The sequence below is a fragment of the Austrofundulus limnaeus genome, unplaced genomic scaffold (genome assembly GCF_001266775.1).
Source record: "Austrofundulus limnaeus strain Quisiro unplaced genomic scaffold, Austrofundulus_limnaeus-1.0 Scaffold69, whole genome shotgun sequence".
NCBI lineage: Eukaryota > Metazoa > Chordata > Actinopteri > Cyprinodontiformes > Rivulidae > Austrofundulus > Austrofundulus limnaeus.
This window is the reverse complement of record NW_013952471.1, coordinates 1671266-1681921: the sequence shown is the minus strand read 5'-3', so window position 1 is coordinate 1681921 and position 10656 is coordinate 1671266. Positions and strand designations below refer to the sequence as shown.

Below are 10656 nucleotides of genomic sequence, written 5' to 3'. Positions count from 1 at the left end.
CCCCCCCCCCCCCCCCCCCCCCCCCCACCCCCACTCAGAACTGGAAATATCTTCAAACTAATGAAATATGAAGTTATTATTGAAGAAAATCCATCTGGATATCAGCAGACTGACTGCTCGTAAAATATACCAAAGGTCTGGACCACTCGTGAATTTTGTTCGTATCTGAAAAAAATTCTAAGAATACGAGAAAATTGGTGAATGTCACAAGTTCTCTTAAATCACTCGTACGCACAARTTAAGAACAAATCTGTTCATACAAATGGTTCTTGTATGAGACCCATTGTACGAAAAAATTATTGCTTATACCTTGAGCTGTAAGTGAACACAACGTAAAAGGAACACTTTTATTATCACAGCAAAAAAACAAAATCTGATTTTAAAGGGATTTAATGTTGTTCCTTGATTTGAGACATTTTTTAGACCACATTTCTTGGGGTAAACAGGAAGTTTTTAATGGKCTACATTTTTTCAGAGCTCTTGAATAAAAGAAAGTTATTTCTGCAGGTCTTTCTGTTTCTGCAGATTATTTTCTGTCTTGGCTGATTTCAGCAGACACCTCCAAAATGAGTGTCCAGGTTTGATGGCTCAGTTATGTGAGTGTTGCTGAGCTCAGGTGAAGACAGGATCATGTTGTGGCTGCATCACTCTACAGTTAACTGATATAGCTGCTGCTATTGCTCTACAAGCTGCCTGCTTCCTTAAACTCCTCTGGGCTGTACCATTTTTAAAGCAGAACAGGGGCCTCTCCTGTTTGAAGACAGTCGCCACCAACAAGCTTTTTTCTTTTTCTCATCTGACTGCTGCAGTGCCCCCCGCCCCACTCCCCCACCTGCATCCAGTCATAGCCGCTAGCTCTCCATCTCCCAGGACATTTGGCCTCATATCTCCTGCCGCCTTGGATTCCTATCCCCCCCCACGCTTATAGTACAATCTTGTCATTTCCAGCTTGTGGAGGGAGGGAAGGGAGAGTGTGTGAGTGTGTGTGTGAGAGAAAGAGAGAGGGAGGGAGGGAAATGTTTTGAGCTGGTTTGCGGGGAGAGAGGTTGGCCTGAATGCGTTCTGTCTGCTCTTCAGTGGCATCCAGGTGAGCTGTTTCCTCTTGGAAGGTAAGAGGAAGAGTGAGACTGGTTGCTCCTTTTGTCCCACATCCCTGATCCCCATCTCCTTTCCTCCCTTGCTTCGGATACAGCCCRGACGTTAGCATCTCTGCGCGTGTGTGAGTGTGTGTGTGGATGAGCATGAACAGTACTCCCCAGACACACACAGCACTGTACGAGGAGATGAGCAGATGTGCAGACATGGCAGCGAGCGTGGACGTGTAGATCAGATGTGAATCGGAGACGAATGACTGCATGGGTGTAGGGTTTATTAACYACGGGGTGTCATGCTAACCGGACCGGTCCACCTGAGTGTCTCAGTGGATAGGATGTGACGAGACACTCCGTGTATAGGAAGGAAGTTGGAGGGAAAAGGGGGGGAAAGGTGTCTGCAGTTTATATAAAGACCAGCAGCAGAGTACCCCCCCCCCCCCCCCTGCTGTTCCATTAGGATGTGTGTTAGTTGTGGTGTGGAAATGTGTGCTCGTGTTCAGGGCTAATGGAGCGGGATGCCCCTGCTGCAGCATTTTTTTTTCCTGCTCACCCTACACTATGTCATCCTGCTTCGGGGCAAATCAGCAACATGCTCCTCTTTTTCCGAGCCCTCAGGAATGGAGTTTGGGTTCTGCYGGGAGGACCGAGGAGACAGTGACAAGTCTTTCGCCATCTGCGAGAGTTTCTTGTGGACTCGCAGTCAGGCTTTCTGCAGGGCCGTATGCAGCTCCTCGGGAAGGCAGGAGGCCAGGTTGTTGGAAAAACAAGATGGATTCAGGAAGGATGGTTAAAAAAAAATTAGGGTACATTCACTTTTCAGGCAGAAATGACCCCAATCTAACTGCTGTGGACACACACCTGATCTTTTTTATGACACTACAAACACCACAAATAAGATTTTTCATAAATCAGACCTGGGTCACTTTTCTATATGGACTTAAATCAGATACATGCCTAATGGTCTGAGTCATCCACGTAGCATTTCATCTGACTTTAACATCATTGAAATGTGACAGTCACAGTTCTACAGTAGAGTGGGCATTAAAAYGAACAAGCATGATGGACACAGCTGATGGAGCTACTCAGTGGAAACAGAGTGAGGTTTTGCACCAACACCAGTTTTTCTCAAACCGAATACAACTACGTCGACTTCAGTGTGGGTACTCGCCGATACCTAGTGCCTTTACAGAGTATTTACCAAGTAAGAACCTAAACATTATATGATGATTACGTAGCATGTTTCTTTTAATTAGAACCTGATAATAAAACAGATTCATACCTGATGCTTTTCAAAGCAACCTCAGTCTAAACCCTCATGTCTCATCCAGTTTAAATGTTGTAGCTCCACACCTCTTCAGCTACAGAACAGACGTCCAGTTGCTTCGTCTTTGTTCTTTTAGTTTTCCATGTCCCGGATGACTGAGAATCCACAGAAACGTTTGCAAACAACGTCCTAGATCGATAGCGGACTGTATCGATATTAAAGTTACTCAATCGATACTTTACTTCTAGCACTGTTGCTTTGTTCCTAAAATAAAATGCTTCACTGGAGCATCCAGTCAGACACTGAACTAAACAAGCAGGTCAGATAATTATCATGTATGACTGTYGCAGCTTGTTACCAAAATCTGTATACTATTGGTATGTAGTTTATGTCTGCAGCATCTACTGTAACGTTTATGTTGCACACATTAATATTGCAACATTTTAATATATTTTACAGCCCTATTAAACATATTGGAAAGAAAAAAACTTCTACCAACACTAAAACATCAAATGCTTCTATAACAATCATTTCCAAAGACAGTATAATAAGAAATCATCCGTCCGATCTAAGCTGTCTTCAGCACAACGTTTTTACAGTGCCTCTTCAAGTTTCTGTTTTTAAGATGGAATACCTGGAAATAGGATGTATAGGGTTGTGTCACACACATCATCCTCAGTTTGTTCTTGTTTGTCAAACTAAACCAACTGTCTGTGACAACTTATATACACTGTTGTATCCAACGTAACCAGCATGATGTGTCGCCACTAAAAATGTTTGGACAAAGACGATAACTCTTGCGTTGTTTGTTGATGTTACAAAGTCGTGTGGCTCMAGTTTGACTTGAGAATATTGATGGAGACATTTGGAGAAGGTCAGAATGWGATGCACTTTGTCTTCATGGATGTAGAGAAATTAAATGAAAGGGATCTAAGAGAGGAACTCTGGTAGTTTAGGATGAAGTCATGTGTGGTGGAGAGGTATGTGAGGGTAGAGGAGTAGCACATGGGTTCAAGGTGGGATTTCATCTTGGATCAGTTCTGAGCCCTGTCTTGTTGAGGTCAGGCAGGAGTTCCCGTGGGTTATGTTTACAAACAACACTGTGATCTGTGGTGACAGTAGGGAGCAGGTGGAAGWGAGTCTGAAGAYGTGGAGGTATTTAGAACTGGAGAGAAGAGGAATCACAGTCAACAGAAGCAAGTTTTGGTCAGTTCATGTGTGAAATAAAACAACAATCTTTTTAGTTCTGTAAAGGACTGGGAAAAATAATTAATCACTGTTATTTATGGAATTTAGTCAATAATGATTAATATGTTAATTAATAGGTGACAATTGTAATAGGATGTTTTGACTGTAAATCAGTTATACTATATTCTAAAATTATACAAATCATCAGTCAAGATAACCACAACTCACATTATCTCAGTCCACATCCTCTGGCTTTCATCTCTGCTTTATGGTGGTCTTGTAGGGCGGTGATTAAACAAGTTGGTAGTGTTGTGCACCTTACAAATGGCTCAGATCTGCTTAAGGTCCGACCTTAAGAAGCCAAACCAGTTCCATACAACCTGGTCTAGGAACAAGTTGCTCCACGCCGCCTTCCACCACTGGGTTCATATGCACACTTGATACGTCATCATCATGCAGCACTAATCACAAAATGTCAAAAGTCCGTCAATGACAATTTTGGACAAACTTGTTATTTTTCTCTTTAATAAACCACAGGCTTAGAAAATGAAGTGGCAGGCTAACGCTAATATCAAACTTTTTAAACGAGGGTCACTAAACCGAGTAAATTTATCATGTTTAATAAAACGATTCAAAGCAGATGTCTGTCACAGATTTAATGAGTTGAAGACCAAGTCAACCCAGCTGAGGGGAGTTCTTGATGCTTGCTTTGTTTCTGAAAGCTCATGTCGCTGCAGGACAGGTGTCCTAAAATGTGATGCAAAAATCTGTCTTTTTGTACTCATTAAACCACTTTGCTTTAACTTCTGTTGTTCATGTAGGTCACAAAAATTCTTAAAAGGTTTTAGGATGTTTCATGTAGATGGTTGGCATCATCAATCTGTAAATACAGAACTTTAGTACCAGCTTTTCTGGTACCTGAACGAACAGATTAAGATATTAATTCTGATGCAAATCTCCAGAGATGGAGTCAGTGGTTTATGGTGATTCATATCAAGTGGCTTCAGAATAAAGGTGCCTGCTGAAGTAGGACTTCTGCTAATGAGCAGGCTGTGAATGCCTAATTAGACCGAGATCCTGTTTCCTGTTAAGATTATTGTGTTACACTGACCCTAACTAATGCAGAAAATGTGTTTAAATGTCAGTTTTACTAACAGTGCTTCCCATCACAGCGTGAAAATCAAAGTGTTGAACATTTGGGCCGATTTAATGGTGGAGGTTTCAGCCTGTCACCACTACAATGTTCAGAGTCCAATTCTGCTGGGTCTTATTTAAACTACAGAGTGAAGTTATGTCTCTGAAGAAAGAAAATACACAATGATTTTGTTTTGGAGAGCTTCAATTTGTCTTAGATCATCTGTGGACATGTCAAGATAAAATCAATGTGACAGAAGACCTCATTAGAAGGAAGAAATTAGTTTTTATTAAGAGTAAAGTTCTTTTTTAATTAATCAAAAATTAATAAAAGCACATCATCCAATCTGAAATCCATCTAAACTGTTAGTCCATCCATCCATCCATCCATCCATCCATCCATCCATCCATCCATCCAGACTTAAACCAGATTTCTGTTTTGAGAACTCACTGGAGCATTTTTTTTGGCCTAAAAACCAACAGAAGCTGTAATGAATCCTTGGATCAGCCTTTTTCCTGACAAAGACAAAAAAATTCTTGCAGCATCTCAGCATTATATGACACAAGTTGTTGTGCTCAGTAAAGTATTTTCCCCACATGGCTGCCCTCCTGTCTCTGGTTTCACAGCCTTATATGAGCGTGTCTGAGGATGAGGAAGGGTGGAGGCTGCTGGTGAAGAGAACAGTTATAACATCAGGAGTTTTCCACATTATGGCCGTTCTCCTAAATGACTGTATATTATCCTGAAGCCAGAGCTGCTGGGAAGCTGGCCAATTTGACCATTTCTATCTGAGCTTTCTGTTCTGTAGAATCGGGATCAAAGACAGAGACTCGATATGTTAAATACGTGTCAGGTCTGACAGGAACAGGATGTTTGCTGAACGCAAATAAATTGATAAATGTTCTTGTTAGGTTCTGACTGCTGAATATCACCTCTGAACTTGTTCTGTACAGATATGGTTTGTTGGACTCTGAAACTCAGCGAAAAATAAATTTTTGTATTTTCTAGGCACATAGTTCCATTCTCTACCCCAATCAAATAACTATTTTACCTTCAGTAGTTATGAAATACTGTATAGATTAAAAATAAATTTAACTTTGCATCATAGTCGATCTAAATGCCTTGAAATAGGCCTCTGTCTCTTCAAGAACCTCCTACCATTTCGGACACTCCCACTTCAGCATGTTTTCAAACAATGCCTTGTGGAAAGGTGCTCTGTGGAGAGGAGCTTTGTGTAAATAGGCGGAGCTTTGTATCAGCGAGTGTTTAGGAAGCGCCACATGGCTACCACAGGAGATTCAAGGATTATTCAAACATGCATGAATGATTCAAAGCAACGCTTTGGGTATGTGTTTGATGAGGGAATGACTTTATAACATGAAAGTTGATTCTGCATAATACCCCCCTCCCCTTGAAATCTGATCATCATCCCCTCTGAAAGCATGAGGAAGTACAATTTCTGCTGTTTCCCATGCAGAAATACTTTTGTTTCTACCATCCTTGTTAACATAAAGTTTTACACTGGTATTAGATTTTTGTTGTCAATAATTTTTTTAAGAAAATTAAATCACTTTACCATATTTCTGAGCCAAGCAACCCAAGTTTTCTTTGGCACAACCAGATCTTTTTGCCTAAATTAAAACTGAACGAGTGAAATATAGTCAATAAAGGAAAAAAAAAAAAAACAGTACTGCAGCCAGCCACTAGGAGGTGCTTGAACATTGTAGCCTCAGCTTCCAGCTTCTGGTCCTGTCTCTAGTTTACATCTTGATGAGTGCACTTTAGTAAATTGAATCTGAAACATTGGAGGTGGATCTGATGGAGAAGGTGATACAGATTTGCAGTCTGTGCACATAAAATCATGATTWGATTTTCAACAATTAGTCACTCAAAACTCAGCTGCATGTTTCACTGGTCACAAACACTTAGAATTCAGTTAAACTGCAACAAGAAATTGATAATTTTCTCACAATTTGGAGGTAGAAACCAGCAGTTACAGTCAGACCAGACAGCACAACATAAAACCAGGATCAGAAAAACAAACATAGATCCATTAGAGGAACAAGAGCAAATTTGCGCTTAAAAACTTTGAAAACTATATTTTAAAACTTTAAAAGTGGAAATGTTAACAGCTTGAAAGTTTAAACTTTAATGCAACCATTATTTCAATAATTGAGTGTGTTAGCTAGAAAAAAACCTGAAGTGATGAATTCATTATTTTCTGCTGCAGTCACAAAACTTATTTGTGGAATCAGTTGGCTGATGAAACATTTTCCCTTCACATAAAATAATGAAGTTTCTCCTCCACAATAATTTAAGGCTGACATTGTAATGATAAAATGCCACAGTAGCAAAACACCAAAATGCATACTTTATTTAGCGTCTTTCTGCCACTTACTTAATGAGAGGAACGTCCAGAGGGAAGTCACATTGGCTTTGACGGGCAGCCAACAAAACTCAAAGACACAGGAAACTAGGTGTTCCAAAATCTGCACTGCATTATCATTTTATCACTCGTCACCAGAGGTGAAGCCGGCATGTTTCTGCCTCTGTGTGGACCTGATTTTGCTTACTTTTTTAGGATCCTCTAGTATAAAAATCTACCTTGACAGGGCCAGCAGTTTTTTTGGGAACCAAGGACTGGTCTTAATATGGTTAAACACCAATTTTGGGATCAGGGTTGGTTTGGTATGGTTATGGTTATGGTTATGGTGAGTGGGGATGGAAAAAATAACCCATATGACTGGGGTCTTCATAAGTGGGTCCATTGCTCTCCCCAAAAAGACACTGGTCTCAAACTTTAGCGTCCCTCGGATGAAGGACACAATGTTAGAAACACTCAGTGTTTTGAGCTTCTCAGGATCCATAAAGGGGTCCCCAAGAATTTTATTTTCCTTTGACTGCTCAGAGCCAGGCAGTGAGCTACGTAGAGCAAAGAGGTTTCTAATTCAATGCCATAGTGTTGGGCGATAAATCGATTTAATCGATTAATTCGAATTTGCCATCTATAAAGATTTAATTCTGGGAAAATCAAGATTTTTTTCCCACCAGTGCACTCTTGGGGCTTCAGTAGTTCAGAGGTCACCCCACCTGTCCCTGAAGATGCTTGGTAGATGACATGACAATATGGCAGCTAGCAAAGATGAGCAACTTCTTAAAAAAGACACTGTTTCTTCAGTTTTCTGGAACTGTTTAAGTTTTGCAACCTCGGGCTTGYAGCAACGAACACCTCCCTGCAAAATCTGCTTGAAGGCTCTTGCTACAAAAAGCAGGAGTACAACAAATTTGTTTTGACTCTTGAAACAGAGGCACTCTGTTAAGTGGGAAGCAAAATCYAATAAAATCAAAAATCAAATTCGGGATCAAAATAATTTGGAGATTTTTTTTGGGGGGCCATATTGCCCAGCCCTACAATGCCACAGCATCACACAGACCATTGTGATGGAGTCCCATCACCATTTTGTGGTGTTTTTTGTTCTTTTCTTCATCTTTTTCCGTTTTTTCAGCTCCTGTAAGTCTTCTTCGGGGTCTCTGCTGGATCTCAGYGCAGAGTTCCTGTGGCACTTTGGCATTTTCTGCACTTCTTTGTGGATGGAAACATTTCAAATACCATGTTTGTGAGGAAATGCTTTAAAAATTACAAAAAAGAAAAAAAAGACTGTTTTGTAAAAAAACCCAGACATTTCCTGAAGCTGAAGTGTTTTTATAAATGACCTCACTGATCAACATGCCGGTCAGTTTACTGCTATAATTTATTCAAACATACACTTTTATTCAGCATAGAAAATATCTTGTTAAAATCAAACAAATGAATAAAATCTTTAACATAAATTCTTGACAAAGACACCTGACGTGTGAACGTGAGTCTCGGAGCTTCTCATGTGTCCAGCTCTCATTATTTGACTTTAATCATCTGGAGCTCAGATTACTTTCAGAAAGCTCCAACAAAAGGCTGAAGCTGCTGTYTTTGTGGAGGTAGCAGATCTGTTTAGACACACACACATTGTACATGCAGGTGGAGTGAAACAAACCCTGGTGCTCTGCAGGCGGTGTGAATAGAAAGAGGATGAGGTGTTTTTTCCAGCCTGCTCTTGGTGTATCGTCTCTCCATCATCTTGAACACAGAACGATGAGCCCTGACCAGCCGATGGCTCTGCTCTGTCTTTGTGTGATGGAAATGCATTCACACTGAGGGTGAGCCCAGAACAGGACCAGCTTAACATCCCTGATAGCCCTGAGTTAACATGGCACACAACATGGCTCCATGGCTGATTGGTCTTTAATGGCCTCCATGGTTCTTGTCATCATTCAGGCTAATGCCATCAGTAACTACTCCTCTGGAGATAGTTGAATTAGCCGGGCCGTCTGCTGTGGTCCTGCCCACACTTTCCAGTATTTATGATGGCTATAACATAAGTTGAATGCTAAATGATTCCTGGGGGCTAATGGGGTCACTGCAGCAGTAGAAAATAAATAATAAATTAGAAAACAATGCTGTTTGTTATTGTATGTGTTGGGTTAGTGGGGCTTTAATGARAGTGGGGGGATATCTGTGATTAAAGAGCTTTGTTCTTCAACCACAATCAATAAGGTGTAACTGTATCACTGCGAGGGATTTCCTGTCTTAGTGGGTTGTTGTGTTTATACAGGAAAGTCAGATTTAACAGGTCATCCTCATGTTGCCATGGAGCGCACTTCATTCTTTTGACCATTTTCCCAGTACCCACAGCCTGGCGAGGACCCACTGTTTTTTTATGGTGACAAAAACCCTGTCCCCATTGGAGACATTGGCAATARATTGGCACTAATATCGGTATCGGCTGATATGAGTCAATTTTTAAAATATCGGTATTAGTCTGATATGTAAAACTGGGCCYAWATTAACGTCCGATATTGATTTCCCACTCTTTAGCTTTGTGTTTCAGTTTTGGGAAGGGAGACAGCTGGTTGAGTGGKATCTATTTGATCATGATAGTGATACTGACGTTGTGTAGCCAGGAATAACTGAAGTAGGACGCCATGTCAGAGGTCTGGTCATTTATTTACGGTATCAAAAAAGACCAAAGTGTGTTTGTGCATGTATGTATTAGGGCTGTAGCCATACACTAATCTCACGATACGATATTCAATATTCTGATCATGATACAATATATATCACGATATTCAGCGAACGATACGATTTGATTTTCTGAACAATTTTAAGAGGGACGGAGTGATTTTGGTGACGTTTTGAGACTGTTCCATAGACTTGGATTGAGTTAATTGAACTGAAAAACTGATTAAAAGTACCAACTACACAATACCTGGCTCTGATTGGACAGAGACTTTCAGTCTACAGCTGGACAAAATTAATCAAAGATGCAGTGAGAAAAATAGTTTCCTTTAATAGAAACAGTGCAAACAGTAGCTCACAAGCCTAAAATATATTTGGTTCCATCCAGGTAACTTTGGCAAAAAGAGAGCAAATGTTCCCAAACCTTCAGGATTTGTTGTTTATGATGAGAGGATTTAACACAGTTAAAGACTTGGAGGTAAATTATTTTGTTCCCATGTTACAGAGGGGGTACAGATTATTTTAAACAACTGAAATATTTGGTTCTTGTATCAGCAATAAAAAAAAAAATATAAATACACACAATGTGTTGGGAAACAGTGTTTGGTGGCTGACTGATAGATAGTGAGGCTAAAGAAAACATGAGAAAAGTTGGAAAAGGACTGATAACGACTCATTCTGTGATTTAAAAAAGGCCAGGTTTTTATTTATTTATTCATTTTAGAGTTTTTTTTATCAGCATCTGATGATTAAACTGAAAGTAACCTTGACAAGATTATGTGAGTCCTTTTAACGAGAAATTCATCAGAAGTGCTGCAAAAATGGTCAGATCTGCCTCTCTGGCAGATCTTTGTGGTGGCACGATTTACCAAGAATGCAGAAACACGTTGGAATAAATGCACAGAAAGTCTGCGTGTATGGT

At 40.3% G+C, this 10656-nt stretch overlaps 1 protein-coding gene across 3 annotated transcripts in view; it reads left to right on the top strand.

Moving 5' to 3' along the window:
- The window catches only part of cdk14 (cyclin dependent kinase 14), a 224408-nt gene that overhangs the window by 55888 nt on the left and 157864 nt on the right, over positions 1-10656 (top strand). Inside the window, exon 1 of one of the 3 annotated variants that reach the window (XM_014010474.1) lies at positions 982-1087. The exons of 1 other annotated variant lie outside the window; for it this stretch is intronic. The gene's annotated coding sequence lies outside the window, so the exon portion shown is untranslated. Of the gene's footprint in view, positions 1-981; positions 1110-10656 lie in introns of those variants that run through there. One more of the 3 variants, XM_014010473.1, reaches the window with a different exon arrangement.